Raw genomic sequence first — 16,589 nt, 5'->3', positions numbered from 1 at the left:
TAAAATGGTAGTTTTTGACTCAGAAGAAGCAACCATTGTCCTCAAAGCACAAACTTTCATCCAAAAATGACGGCTCAACAAAGTTGACGTCAGCCCTTCTAACAGTAAATGTGGCGGTTCCTTTGTTGTGTCACACATTCCACTCATCATGGCCGTCCGAATAATTGGGCTGAATCACAGCCTGTTAGGAGCATCTGTGTCATCCTGTGCAATGGAACATGGAGGCCATGATAAGACCCCCCCCCCCCCCCGTTAGGAAGACCACAAACACTAATAATCCACAGAAGCACAAAGATGAGGACACACTCCACAGTCCACATCCTATCCACACCAATCATTGACAGACGCCCGTCGCCGTACACTTCCTTTTCCGAGCCTGCGTGAGTCACAGCCCCCCCCCAACCCGACCGCCACCACGCAGCCTGTCTGGCACCCATCATCATGACAGAGCACGGGACAAGGATGCATCATCATCATCATCATCCCGCCTGGTCTCGCGCTTTTTTTTTAATTTCATGTTTGATCCTTCGCCCAGGTGTTGCCTTTACTGCTCTGACTCAAACGTAACGACATTCTACCAAATGAGTCACCGCTGACTGCCGGCTTGAAATATTTAAGGTGGCAACCCTCCTTTTTTTGATGGTTTATAAAACAGGAAATAGGCGTCCAATATGTGCTCAAGTGCAGTTTGGCTCACGGTAGCGTCCGATTCCATGATAGTAACGTAAATACTCCAATTAATGCTTCCTACCGGCTGTAGGCAACAGCCTCCATCCATCCATTTTCCTCCGCTTATCTGGGTCCGGGTCGCGGGGGCAGCAGTCTTAGTAGTGAAACCCAGACTTCCCGGTCCCCGGCCACCTCCTCCACCTCCAGTCCTCGGGAGGACACCAAGGCGTTCCCAGGCCAGCTGTTTAAGGGTACGGTGCATTGTGTGTTGGGTGGCGGTCAAGGGCGGTTGCATGGGCGACCCGGTCTTCGGCGGGCCAAATCTGGTAGGCAACAGCCTAACTCTTATCCAGCAAATCCAGCAGCTTCATCTACCTCTGCATGCGCTTTAAAAATCCCTATGTGCGTTACAATAGGTTTGTAACGTAACGGTCGCTAGTTAACACAGGTTTGACATGCTATTGTGTGGCTAGGGGTGTCACATGACAAGATAGGGTCGACTATTTCTACTACGTTACGCTCTTCCACCCACCGAGACACGGAGAATGTTGTCTTCCCGACAGCCAACGTTTACTGAGGCGATTGGTCGGCAATGGGAATATTTTAAAAATGGTGCGCGCTCACAGACGGTGTCGCTAGCTACATTGCAAAAAAAATTATGCAACCATTGAATAAACTTTATGCCTCAAAAGTCTTTATAATATCAATAATTGACGATCATTTGTTATCATTATGGACAGCAAAATTTTGTTATCGAGAAAGATGCTAGTTTTGGTTTTTAGGATGAGGTTTTACTTTGTCACTGATTGGTTTGCAGCAGTGGATTTTGTGCGTGACAGAACGACAGGGCCCGCCTTGGGGTGGGGGTCGGGGGGCGGTGGCGTACAGTAAAGCCACGCTGGCCGAGCAGAGTCGAGAGAGGACGCGGAGGCTTCGAACAAGCCTGCATGTAATATGGATGAGAGCGGCGCTCCCCGTAGAACGCTCCGCTTGGACTTGGAGCCCATACGTTGAATCCTTTTACCCCCCCCCTCCTCCCCCAGGCACTTTAGGCCAGGTATTCCTCTTTGTAGCATGGCTCCGCTTCCATCTTCCGCCAGCTGTCAAGAAAGGCGAGCATTGGCATTCACCGCCGCACTCCTCCTCCTCGCCGCCTCTTGCGTAAACAAACAGCCAATCGATACACAAGCGCTCGGCGGCGAGGACGCCTTTGCATGATGATATTAAAAGCGCCCACTATCGAAGGCGGCGTGGTCCAAAGCCCGAACGTGAGTAATTTATTACACGTACACACAGAGGGCCCCGCCAGTGTCTCCATTTTGTGTGTCACCACCGCCCACCACCCCCCACCCACACTCTCCTCCACACTGCTGCTTTCAGTCTGCTTAGCAACGCTCGTCTCTCTCTTGCTCGTCTCCAGGCGCCGTCTCTTCCTTCCCCTCCTCAGCCCAAATATAAACGCCTACCTCTGAAAATGCTAAAATTGTTTGCATAAATAGGTTAGCATGCTAGAAGCGGTAACATGCTAATGTTAGCATGCTAACACCTAGCATGATGCCGCTATCTGCTCAAGTTCATATCCCTGAAAAAAATGCTAGTATGCGCATGTTAGCATGCTAGAAGCGGTAACATGCTAATGTTAGCATGCTAACACCTAGCATGATAGCGCTATCTGCTCGAGTTCATATTCCTGAAAAAAAAATGCAAGTATGCGCATGTTAGCATGCTAGAAGCGGTAACATGCTAATGTTAGCATGCTAACACCTATAATGCCAGTGTCTACCTGTGAAAATGGATAAAAAACGTTATGCTAGCACCTAGCATGATAGTGGTGTTAATGTGGTCAACCATGAAAATAGCAAAAACAAACGGCAATCTGCTAAGGTTGTATGCTAGTATCCTTCCTGCTCTATTTGCGCCTCCAGACGCTTGCGGTTCTCCAGACGCTGCCGGGCCAGATTGGCCCAGATGAAGCTCCTACGAGAGGAGCACAGTCATTCACAGACAAGACAAGGGGGCCCACTGGCCTCCTTTCTCAGTCGACGTGTGTTCCTCCTGGGAGCGTGAAGTGTGTCTGTCTTGCTCTGCGTCATCCTCCTCTTACACTGTTGATGTTTGATGGCTTGCCTGTTTACGTGTGCGTGTACTACGTGTGTATGTGTGTACGTGTACTGGCCTGGTTGAGTCACACAGGTGAGCCCCCGACAGCTTTGCTAATTAACGCTGCGGGCGACCCGGGGGAAGGAAACTGGAGCAAACGTGCTGCCGCCGCCGCCACAGTCCATCAGATGCACATTAGTTTTTTTTTTTTAAAACATTCTTCACTCACTCCAGGTCTCGGTGAATGTGCATATGCTAGGAAGTATTAGTACACTGTAAAGAGAAAAAATAAACAAAGTTGTAGTACTCTAAGAATAACGAATATATTGTGATATATGATATTGCCTCTTATAGATTTTTTTTGTAATGCTGTATGTCGACTGGCGGCACGGTGGTCGAGTGGTTAGCGCGCAGACCTCACAGCTAGGAGACCAGGGTTCAATTCCACCCTCAGCCATCTCTGTGTGGAGTTTGCATGTTCTCCCCGTGCATGCGTGGGTTTTCTCCGGGTACTCTGGTTCCCTCCCACATTCCAAAAACATGCTAGGTTAATTAGCGACTCCAAATTGTCCATAGGTATGAATGTGAGTGTGAATGGTTGTTTGTCTATATGTGCCCTGTGATTGGCTGGCGACCGAAGACAGCTGGGATAGGCTCCAGCACCCCCACGACCCTCGTGAGGAAAAAGCGGTAGAAAATGAATGAATGAATGTTGGGACTTGCGGGCTCGAGTGGTTAGCGTGCAGACCTCACAGCTAAGAGACCAGGGTTCAATTCCACCCTCGGCCATCTCTGTGTGGAGTTTGCATGTTTTCCCCGTGCATGCGTGGGTTTTCCCCGGGTACTCCGGTTTCCTCCCACATTCCAAAAACATGCTAGGTTAATTAGCGACTCCAAATTGTCCATAGGTATGAATGTGAGTGTGAATGGTTGTTTGTCTATATGTGCCCTGTGATTGGCTGGCGACCGAAGACAGCTGGGATAGACTCCAGCACCCCCCGCAACCCTCGTGAGGAAAAGCGGTAGAAAATGAATGAATGAATGTCGACTAATTCTCCCAATATTGGCCAATAATGATCAAAGAAAGCTTCCTGTTAATAAAAGGACAAACAGGAAGTATTAGGTCATGTCTGCTGCCGGATGATCTTGGCAATGTTTGGCCACAGCCATTAATTATTCAGTTGTTTAATAATAACAATCATCGGATGCCCAAGCTGTGATACATGTCTAGACTACGCCACACGTTGGGTTGCACTTTTGTATCATGAGACATTTAACCCTTTCCTAGATAGCAGCTTCACACCATCCGTCCCCTCGGCCAGGCTGGGAATAACAAGGCTGCGGTGACAGCGTGCATTGTAAAATGGCTGACTGCTGCACAGAGGAACGTGTGTGTGTGTGTGATGTGCATGTGATGGGTGTCTAGACAAGAGTGCCCATGTGGCGCAAAAATGTGCCCGAGGCTTGAAGCCAAAGCTGCTCGGGAATGAACCTACCCTTATCTATTTATATGTGTGTGTGTGTGTGTGTATGTGTGTGTGTGTGTGTGTGTGTGTGTGTGACTGGCTCTTGTGTACTGAAAGATGGAGGAACAAATATTATACACAATATTTGGTTTGGATACAAAGCAAAGACATGGGAGTTCTTGTCCATGGCTGCATTTTTTACTACTCAGTCCGGTATTCCTTATGGTCTGTTATCCGGGTTCTGGTCATGCCTCCACATTTTGGGCCACACATCACAAAATTTACAATAACTAGAAAAGCACTCAGACTCAAAAAAAAAAAAAAAAAAGAAAACACTCGTTAGCATGCTAACACCTTGCATAATAATGATACATCTTCATATAAGTGCCTAACTCTGAAAATGCTAAAATATTTTGTATAAATAGGTTAGCATGCTAACACCTAGCATGATGGCGCTATCTGCTTAAGTTTATATTCCTGAAAAAAATGCTACTATGCCCATGTTAGCATGCTAGAAGTGGTAACATGCTAATGTTAGCATACTAACACCTATAATGACAGTGTCTACCTGTGAAAATGGATAAAAACGTTATGCTAGCACCATAATGGTGTTAATGTGGCCAAACATGAAAATAGCAAAACAAACGGCAGTATGCTAAGGTTGTATGCTAGTATCCTAGCACAATGTACCGGGAAGGCTAACATTAGCATGGCAACACCTAGAATAATAGCACAAAGTGTTCGTATAAGTGCATTCATGAAAATTGGAAGAAAAATTGTCCTATCTTGTAATATTAATTTTTTTTTTTTTTTTTGAAGAAGTCGTCCCATGTCACACGTGCAACTGTTTTTAGTGTTGAAAATATGAGTTGAAATATTGTTGTTGAAATATGAGTGAGCTTGGTCGTGGGCAAGGTAACAATACGCCAACAATGACCCATGTTCATACTTCATATTGCCGGACTACAAGGAAGACATATTGGCAAAGACAGCCGGTGAAATATATATTAAAAAAAAAAAACAATCCTCACATCTCATTTCACAGATTTGCTGTGTTAATGAGCGAACCCCCCGCCCCTTCCCCAAAAAGTCTATTCCTCTAAACGCCCCACTTTATTGCCAGCCTCCCTCGTGGGCTGTTATTGATTTGGCTGCTGAAACAAAGTGCTGCTCCCAGTCCGTGGATAAATGGCTTATTGGATTAAGACCTCTGCTGTGTGTGTATGTGTGATGGTGGGTGGGGGGGGGGGCAAGGTGGTTCATTTATAAAGCACAGAGCAGACAGATGGCAGGTTTATGTATCAGAGCTTCACTACTGATCGGAATGTGTTTCTATTCGCTTCATGTTGTCCACCATGAACATGGAACATGAACATCTCCACGTGTAGGCATAATATTTACTTCACTCTCGAAGATCATAATGCCATATAATTTCCTGTAATATGGCCTCCAAATTGGTGATTATGCCGGCGGTGTGTCTGACTAGTTTGGCAGCGCCCATCGACCTTGGGATGCGGCGTGTGACGCCTAAATGACATATTACATATTGCTCGGCTTTTAGCGGCGTAAAGACGAAACTTGGCCGCCGCCGCTATGGCAGGAAGTGTGTATTTTTCTACAAGTCGCCGTCTGGACACGGCCGCCAGAGCGAAGCATAGCAGGATGTGGTGGAAACAGACAGGGCGTGACCGCATCTCTGCGGCCGACTCTTCCTCTTCTTTTTTTTTTTTAATTTTTTTTATAAAGTTTTTGTCTGGAACAGAGCGCACAAGTAAAAAGGCTAAAAAGGAGCATTGTTGAGTATTGTACTGCCTTACCTGTCAGGTACGAATGGCACGGTTACGCTCTTATGATCTACTGTCTTCTAGCCTTCACATTTGCAATGATACGGTCATGCCCCCCCCATAGATGAAAGGTGAAGCTGAAGGCCTGTGCTGTGTTTTATTGTGTAAGATTTATGTATGTGTGTGTGTGTGTGTGTGTGTGTGTGTGTGTGTGTGTGTGTGTGTGTGTGTTACGAGCCAGTTACTGCTTCATTTCTATACTGCACAGCAACAACACGTGCAAGCTATCCTGGCAATAAACCTTTATCTCAATGAGCTGCTAATCATTCTTTAACTTGAAAAACAAAACATTCCCCTTTCTACATAATGGAAATAATCTGTTCCGAGGTCAAACCGTGACCGTTATAAACAGTCAGTGCCACCCCTTGAAAGTCGCCGTCTTCTTCGACTGACGCAGCTTTCAAGCACCCTGCGATTACCGGTTTTGTTTCATAACACACCTCATACATGGAAGACATCCGTGTTGACAGTTTAGCGATGTTGCTATTTTAAGTGTTTCCCGCATCAATTAATTCACTACCAAACACCTATTTGTTTTTTGTTTACGCAGGCATATTTTGAAGGTGTGTTGCGTGTGTGGAGAATGTGTATGTACGGCTAGCAAGACGAGCTACATGCTTCATATTTTTTTTCCCCTCTGAACTGTAAGACCCACCTTACATTAAAGCCATAAAATACAATGTGTTGAAAATACACACACACACACACAACCACACATGCTAACCCTGCTAGCTTCTATTCACCTTCAGGAATAGGAGACTCAGCCAATTCAACCTGTTTAGCTCTGGAGGGGATTATTCATTCATTCATTTTCTACCGCTTTTCCTCACAAGGGTCGCGGGGGGGTGCTGGAGCCTATCCCAGCACCCCCCCGCGTCTTCGGGGCGAGAGGTGGGGTACACCCTCTGGACTGGTCGCCAGCCAATCACGGGGCACATATAGACAAACAACCATTCACACTCACATTCATACCTATGGACAATTTGGAGTCGCTAATTAACCTAGCATGTTTTCGGAATTATTATCGGATTATTTAGTATTATAATAATTTTACACCACGACTGAGCGGTCCGTTTGTTTACATTTATCATTGATACCAGTATATATAATAATAATAAAACGGCAAATAATAAAAACTTAAACCACATATAGTTGGTGGGTAGACAAATTATTTTTTTTTCAGATTAAAATGAACAAAGCATTATTAGAGCCCTGTAGACATGACAAAACACGACTATAGTCACATTTATACTCTTTTTTATTTACAACATATTGCGCAACTGCAGGGTCTTGAGAGACATGCTAACTCGCAAACTAGAGAGCTAGCGACCTAAACGGTATTTCCTTTAAACTTAAATAGCCAAAAACTTACCACTTCCACACGGATAGGGAGGATAACTATTAAGTTATTTAACCTTTAACATGAACATTAATCAAACGTAATAATTTTTTCTGGGTACATGATACCATACAGCATCCATATCAAACTTGCGCGGGCCGCACTAACATTAACCTTTCATATCAAGGCGGGGGCCTCAAACTAGTGTCCTGTGGGCCACATTTGGCCCGCGGGCCGCGTGTTTGAGACCCCTGATGTAGAGAACGATGAGCGACATGGCATACACACACACACGTACCCTTCCTTTCCGCTTCACCGCTCTTTGGATGTGTGTTCTACATACAGCTTATATATATATATATATACATGATGCATTCAGCAGGGAGTAACCGTGTTTGCACGTGCACATACATGTAGATACACTGAGACCACAGTCATCTGGTGTGTCCACGTGAGGGGGGGGCTTGACCTCGCTTCTTGTTTGCTCTCTGTGCGGCACGGTGTCACAAACGGTACTCATGGATCTGATATAGAGAGAAAGAAAGCAAACCACCAACCCCCCCCCCCAAAAAAAGAGAGACCCTCTTGTATCTGGCGCCTGTGACATTTCTGTGAAATTCATGAATGAAGCGGAGGTGCAATCCAACACTTCCTGTGCAGCTTGGCTGCGAGGAAACACTAAATGCTTCATGTGGGCTTTGCCAGACACTGCTAGTGTAGTACAGCAGTGCCCCCCCACCCCCTTCCCAACCCTTGTCACCTCATATGCCGTTTACCCACGTCTGAAAATACTGGTCTTCACCGTGGGCCACGTTCACACATTCCACAGCCACCCCCACCCCCCCAATATCACACTTCAATTCTCTCTCTCGCTATGTGGCGCTTTTTCAGAAATGAATGAATGAATATGTAGTACTCAGTGCCCCACTAGGGGGCGGGAATGACACAAAACATTAGCTTCCGTAACATTGCCTTAACACTGCATGATGTCATGATGTCAACCATGGCATGTCCCACATCATAGTGAGGAAAATCCAGTGTAGAAGTGGTACGTTTCTGGCTTCTTAAAGGTATGACATATGTGTGTTCTAAACATTATAAGAGGCAGCTGATTAATGCATGTACTGGGACACCTAGATGCCATTTCTGCCTGGAAATGGTAACGGGTACATTCATGATAATCATAATAATAATCATAATCATCATACTTGAACTGTTTTGGGAACTTATTTCTTGGGTGTGTTGATTTTACACCTCGCCTCGAACAAAAACATAGCAGCCATGATTGCCTGTCGCTAGTAGCTAGCCGTTGTGGTGTGGCAAAGTGTCACTACGCCAGCCATGTCGATCTTGGGCGAAACGTTAATAACAATAATATAATTCATTCATTCATTTTCTACCGCTTTTCCTCACGAGTGTCGCGGGGGTGCTGGAGCCTATCCCAGCTGTCTTCAGGCGAGAGGCGGGGTACACCCTGGACTTGTCGCCAGCCAATCACATGCAAACTCCACACAGAGATGGCTGAGGGTGGAATTGAACTCGGGTCTCCTAGCTGTGAGGTCTGCGTGCCAAATGTGTAAATGTGCAAATATACCAGTGTACAGTTACAGTTATGATGTCACTACAAACAGCACTAAATTCATCACATAGCAACTTAACAGCCAAAAGATGCACCTGATACAAACATGTATCAGGTACACCCTGGACTGGTGGCCAGCCAATCACAGGGCACATATAGACAAACAACCATTCACACTCACATTCATACCTATGGACAATTTGGAGTCGCTAATTAACCTAGCATGTTTTTGGAATGTGGGAGGAAACCGGAGTACCCGGTGAAAACCCACGCATGCAAGGGGAGAACATGCAAACTCCACACAGAGATGGCCGAGGGTGGAATTGAACCCTGGTCTCCTAGCTGCGCTAACCACTAGACTGCCGTGCCGCCCACAGTAATATAATACAACAATGTGGCTGTAGTCTGGTTAATATACAGCTCATGTTATCTAAATGTAGCCTTGTTGGGGCTTTTTTTGAGGTGTCTTAAGGATTGACAACCCCCCCCTCCAACTCCCACCCCCGGGTGTTGAGGGTATGTTGCTTGGTTGAATGTTCATCATGTCTGTTTTGCTAGTGGCCAGTGTCGTAGATCCAGTCTGAATTGGTTTGAAATGGCAGTCGCTTAGTTCCTTTTCAACTTTAATCCAAAATGGCAGAACAGCAAAAAACTGCACACAACAAACGAGGATGTCGTTCTGCAACCCAGGAGGTGGTTGCTTGTTGTTGTAGTTGTAGTTGTAGTATTTAACACGGCACTTAGCCCACACGGACGCACAAACAAGCTCTTTGTGCTCCAGTAACGCGTCTGCTGGGGAAGCGTCACGTGCGCTCATGGTCTGGGGAATATGCCCAGGCTGTGGAAAATGGGTCACCGTGAACGTTCACATGGTGGAGTCTGTCTAGGGCAGTATGTTTCATCGAGCTGCCGCCCTGTGTGTGTGTGAGGGTGTGTGTGTTCGGCAGACTGCTGGTGATTAGGAACAACAGGGCAGAGTTCAGCCGAGCCAGTGTGTGGAATGCTAATCCACGTTGTCACAAGGCCAGGTTCAGCCTGATGAAGGGCTGGCTGGGTTTGTGTGGGGCGGGGGGTGGTGGGGGGGCATCCACATGTGCACAAACAAGGCCAGATGAGAGATGTGCTTCATTAGTTAGGCACATTAGGACAATACCGTCTTTGTTAAAGGGGACCGATTGTGCCCATTTTCAGGTTTTTGTGTAGAGCATTCATTCATTTTCTACCGCTTTTCCTCACGAGGGGTGCTGGAGCCTATCCCGACTGTCTTCGGGCGAGAGGCGGAGTACACCCTGGACTGGTGGCCAGCCAATCACAGGGCACATATAGACAAACAACCATTCACACTCACATTCATACCTATGGACAATTTGGAGTCGCTAATTAACCTAGCATGTTTTTGGAATGTGGGAGGAAACCGGAGTACCACGCATGCATAGGGAGAACATGCAAACTCCACACAGAGATAGCCGAGGATGGAATTGAACTTGGGTCTCTTAGCTGTGAGGCCTGCGTGCTATCCACTCGCATGCCGTGCAGCCCTGCTCCATAACATATCAGCATTCATTCATTCATTTTCTACCGCTTTTCCTCACGAGGGTTGCGGGGGGTGCTGGAGCCTATCCCGACTGTCTTCGGGCGAGAGGCGGAGTACACCCTGGACTGGTGGCCAGCCAATCACAGGGCACATATAGACAAACAACCATTCACACTCACATTCATACCTATGGACAATTTGGAGTCGCTAGTTAACCTAGCATGTTTTTGGAATGTGGGAGGAAACCGGAGTACCCGGAGAAAACCCACGCATGTACGGGGAGAACATGCAAACTCCACACAGAGATGGCCGAGGGTGGAATTGAACCCTGGTCTCCGAGCTGTGAGGTCTAGGTGCCAAATGTGTAAATGTGCAAATATGGCTCAAAAAAGGTTGAAAAACACTGACCTACATGATAGCAATGTTAGCATTTACATGCTAGCACCTAGCACAATAGTGCGAAGTGTTTATGTATGTGTCTACTCATAACAATAGCTAAAAATGCTTATATTAATGTTAGCATACTAGCAATGCTTATCATTGAAATGCGTAATAGAAACAGGTAATAATTAGTGGGTGAATTTTGGGAAAATTTTAACTTTTGGATTACTCCCAAAATGTAACCAGTTCTTCCATATCCCATGTCAGACAAGTCCTGAAAGTTTAATCCAAATCCAATTCCCAACACCGTCTTTGTTAAAGGGGACCTGTTGTGTCCATTTTCAGGTCTTTATGTAGAGCCGCTACACACAATAACCTACAGGACTTGCTTCCAAATGCACAAAGCTCATGATCTTGAACCTTTGGCATGCTTTAACACCAGAATACAACATTCTAACTACATTTATAGGTCAGAACAGTGGAAAAGCATCACGGGTCCCTTTTTAATAAGAGACAACGATGGGTAGCGAGGAAGGGAAAAAAGACAGTTGTGTTGAGGTACTCATACTCATCACTATGCCTGCACTGGCCTACAGGAATAATGAGCAGAGGAATGTTTGTGTGTGTGTGATAGTGGGTGGTGGGCGTGCGTGGAAGCTGTCAACTCTCAGGTAAACTAGAATCACCCAAGCAGCCATTAGCCAAGCATGCTCATATACGGTACATGGATATAAGACCTGGCATGTATACATGCTGTATATACACACAAAAGGCAACATCACGGATGTGGCATATGTCAGTCTGGATGCATTTATTTCCATGTGATCTCGTCTCCTAAACTTGGTCTCGGCACTCAAGACAACACCTTGAGTAGCGGCCATTTTAGAGGATTCTGACTGATCTATCAAGGCATACAGAACATGGTGTTCTATGGCTATATCAACATGGAAGCTACCAAAAGCAAGACTCGACTCCCGTGTTTCGACAGAAAAAAAAGTTTGTTTCTACCTTTTTGTGCTCTTTAGTAATCGGCAGTGGAACATAGGTAAGTTTCGGGGGAAATATCTGTTCCCAACTAAAAAAAGGGAGAAAAACAGCTTTTCAAGAATAACTTTGACAACTCAAATATGTAAACAAATGTACCAACATCAACAACACAAAAATGGCTAGTTTTACATTATTTACAAATATAACACCATCAACTATTTACAATTTTCACATTTGGAACCGACTTGTGGGCGGCACGGCGGTCTAGTGGTTAGCGCGCAGACCTCACAGCTAGGAGACTAGGGTTCAATCCCACCCTTGGCCATCTGTGTGTGGAGTTTGCATGTTCTCCCCGTGCATGCGTGGGTTTTCTCCGGGTACTCCGATTTCCTCCCACATTCCAAAAACATGCTAGGTTAATTAGCGACTCCAAATTGTCCATAGGTATGAATGTGAGTGTGAATGGTTGTTTGTCTATATGTGCCCTCTGATTGGCTGGCGACCCTCGTGAGGTAGAAAATGAATGAACCGACTTGTGTGCGCACAAGTCATTTTCATTCATCATGTGATGAATTCATTTATTTATTACCGTCCCAGGCCAAGCGCCCACCAGGCTGAATAAGAAATCTTGTCCCTTTTTGATTGCACGGCAGCAGCGTTTTGTGACACGCCCACTAACAATGGCAACAGAACGACGTTTGTATCCAAGCCTTTCGGCGAAAGTTGCAAAACAAATGTTTGTCGTGTAAACGTACCCTGAATGTACGACATTTTAAACCCGCTTTAACCTTCAAGTGGCCTTTGGGAAAAAAACATGCTAGGGGTCGGCCCTGCTGTCCTTCCAACCTGCACGTGATTGGACGAGCACACACACACACACTGCCATGCGCCTTTTAATGAGCTGTCAGTTGTCTCATCAGCAGAACATCTGCTGTCAAGGGAGGGGTCAAGCAAATGAAAGACCGCCGTATGACCTGTTGTTAATGTCACTTTGACTGGAGGAAAACAACACACACTCACACAAAAAACACACAAACACCAGAGTCAACCTCGATGTGCTGCAGAAGAGAAGCCAGCAGACCCGCTTGGTTTCCACGCACGCACCACTATAGTGGCTTTATGGCTGCCTTTTCCTTCAATCTCACTCCCTCCCCCTAACTGCCTTGGCCCGTCACCTGACTTAAGTCGCTCCATTCCCCCCCCCCATAAGTGCTGCAGTGGGGAGGGGGGCGCAAATCACAAGCATGTGCAAGCAGACGAGCCCCCTCGCTCTACACACACACACACACACACCTGGCTGTGCATATGGCTCCAGGCTGTTACATGTGTAAACACATATTCATTCAGCCATAACACACACACACACACACACACACACACACTAGTGTTACTTCATCATATCCATATTGTCTGCTAAATATCAATAAATGTTGAGCCGAGTTCCACGTGTACATGTCATGCAGCCGTTAAACATTCGGAGGTGTATTTAGCCATACATCCCTCAGGCGTGTGTACAGGCCCGGCGCCAGCCTCACTTTATTTACTCTGACTTAGCTTAAAGATGGACTTGCATAGGCAACACCTGGAAACATGACCGCACTGCATCTAGGGTTGGGCGTTATATCGATACTTTTAAAATATCGATTTTTCTTGTAGGCACGATATATATATATATATAAAAAAACAACAAACAAGCATATGGTTCATATGGATATAGACTGGATTTGATACGGAATTGGGCATGTTGCTCCAAGGACATGAACATCCATAGCTGCGCACTTGCTTTAGGGGTCGCTACGGCAACAAAAACAATAAAGTCATGAGTAAACTAAATTTGAAAACACTTATGCTAGGACTACGTTAAAAAGCCATAGCATTTCAGTATGTGGAATCAAACTATGGAATGGATTGAGTAAGGAACTCAAACAATGCAAAACGATGAGCTAATTCAAGAAACAATACAAGCAGTTGATGTTTGCTAAATACAAGGATGAAGAGTCTTGAACCAGTCATGATGTGCTATATATATCACTATATTGACACTTACTATGGTACCCATTATGTCATTGGATGGTCATATCACCTTGTACAAGGTACATTATTAAAAAAATGGAAAATAAAATTAAACTGTATTATGGAAAGCAGGAAGTGAACAAATGTAACAGTTACTGATTGTAAAAGTACCAGATGGAGGGGTAGGATTTAATAAGCTTTGCTTCTTCCTACTTCTTTTGGACATGTGGAACTGTGAACTGATTATGTGATGCATTCAATTGTAATCTGATGCATGTTCAAATCAAATAAAACCATTAAAAAAATTTTTTTAATGTAATTATAAAAAAAGGAAAAACATTTATTTTATTAAATTAAAAAAATAAAATAAAAATAACTTAAATTATATTAGGAAAGCAGGAAGTGAACAAATGTAAAACAGTTACTGATTGTAAAAGTACCAGACGGAGGGGTACGATTTAATAAGCTTTGCTTCTTCCTACTCCTTTTGGACATGTGGAACTGTGAACTGATTATGTGATGCATTCAATTGTAATCTGATGCATGTTCAAATCAAATAAAACTATTACCATTAAACTATTAAACACTAAAATCGCAGCAGACAATACGTAGCTGCTGTAACTAACTTGTACTGGGACAGAAATTTGACAGAATATGTTTATACAATGAGTTAAAAAAAAAAACGAAAAAAAAAACAAATGTGCATATATCTATGTAGCTGCTAGTTTAGCTTGTTTATGTTGTTGTTAATGTGTCATTAGGAGAGCTAACAATGTCAGCTGTGAGTATGTCTGCCAATCCCTACAGCTGATATCCAAAACGACATGTAAAATGAGAACACATGGAGTAATTGAGGATGAATAATCCGTGTCCCCGGTGCCTTAATCTGCTGAATAAAGCCGTTTGGGGATTAGCCGTTAGCTCTCACGTCAGGTGGCTGCTACCTGCTTGACAGGCTCATTTCCTCGTATTGTTCTCAGCGCCGAGGAATCCCTTCAGTGGAGCCCATCAATGGCTGTCGTCTTGTATTATTCACCGTGTGTACGCGTGTGGATAAATAGATGGCGTCTGAGTCAATTATTGATGCTTTCTACCAGCTCGCCTTCTTCCTCCTCTGAGTCCCGGTCTCTTGTCCCCCTCCCTGCACCCCCCGCACCCCCTCCAGCTAGAGCTGTTTGCACGGCGGAAATACTAGAAAGTCTTGTTCCTCCGGTGTCTTATGTCTTCCAGTTTTGTTTTGTTTTTGAAAATAGTGTCAGCCGGGTCAAAGCACGCCACCCACCCCCCCACACCTCCCCGTCCCAGTCTGTGTCAGACATGCATCAGCTCCTGGCCTCTTGCTCCATGTGATGAGAGAGGCTGCTATTTACTGAGCACTCACAGACTGATAGTCTGACATGATGAATTATAAAGCAGTAGAGCTTCAAAATGCAAAAAGAAGAAATGGGACTGAGAAACAAAATGTTTAGAGTCAGCTAAAAAAAAAAAAAGCCCAAACCCACTGGATGGTCCAAAAGAGTCATCTTATTCATCTGGAAGAAGTCCTTTGTCAAATTATGACAACATCACCACATAGCCGGCTGCCGTTTGACACCCCTGCACGACCCGAAGCTCTGTTCTTCCATTGAAGGATGATGATGGTGAGATGAGAAACCATCTTCTCGACCTGCCAGTGACGTTGCAAGCCATCAGGACCGTTCAATTCTTCCTTTGGAAGAGCTATTTTCTACTCTGATGGTTATGGGACTGCACTCTGCACCACTACCGACCTTCATTTGGGTCTAGGATGGTCCCGTGTCTTGATGCTACTGATTTGAACATGCATCAGATTACAATTGAATGCATCACATAATCAGTTCACAGTTCCACATACTCCAAAAGGAGTAGGAAGAAGCAAAGCTTATTAAATCCTACCCCTCCATTTGGTACTTTTACAATCAGTAACTGTTACATTTGTTCACTTCCTGCTTTCCTAATATAATTTAGTTATTTTCATTTAATTTTTTTAATTTAATAAAAATAATTTTTTCATTATTTTTGTAATTATTATTTTTTTTTAAATGGTTTTATTTGATTTGAACATGCATCAGATTACAATTGAATGCATCACATAATCAGTTCATAGTTCCACATGTCCAAAAGGAGTAGGAAGAAGCAAAGCTTATTAAATCCTACCCCTCCGTCTGGTACTTTTACAATCAGTAACTGTTACATTTGTTCACTTCCTGCTTTCCATAATACAGTTTAAGGTTGTTGTTTTGTTTTTTTTTTTAAATAATGTACCTCGTACCGAAGTACAAGGTGATATGAGCATCCAATGACATAATGTGTACCATAGTAAGTGTCAATATAGTGATATATATATATAGCACATCATGACTGTTTCAAGACTCTTCATCCTTTAGCATCAACTGCTTGTATTGTTTCTTGAATTGGCTCATCGTTGTGCATTGTTTGAGTTCCTTACTCAATCCATTCCGTAGTTTGATTCCACATACTGAAATGCTATGGCTTTTTAACGTAGTCCTAGCATATAAGTGTTTTATTTAAATGTAGTTCTTCCCTGAGATCATATTGGATGACATTTTTAGCTAATTGGTTGTTTTTAGCCTTATGCATTATTTTAGCTGTTTGAAGATGAACTATATCAGCAAGTTGAAGTATTTGTGATTTTAGA

The 16,589-nt window shown here is 44.5% G+C and overlaps 1 protein-coding gene across 2 annotated transcripts in view; it reads left to right on the top strand.

The window, feature by feature from the left end:
- The window catches only part of skila (SKI-like proto-oncogene a), a 40,147-nt gene that overhangs the window by 12,053 nt on the left and 11,505 nt on the right, over positions 1-16,589 (top strand). The gene's annotated exons all lie outside the window — the stretch shown is intronic.

This window comes from Doryrhamphus excisus, chromosome 3 (genome assembly GCF_030265055.1).
Source record: "Doryrhamphus excisus isolate RoL2022-K1 chromosome 3, RoL_Dexc_1.0, whole genome shotgun sequence".
In the NCBI taxonomy this organism is placed as follows: Eukaryota; Metazoa; Chordata; class Actinopteri; order Syngnathiformes; family Syngnathidae; genus Doryrhamphus; species Doryrhamphus excisus.
The sequence above is the reverse complement of the archived record's forward strand: the minus strand, read 5'-3'. Positions and strand labels throughout refer to the sequence as shown.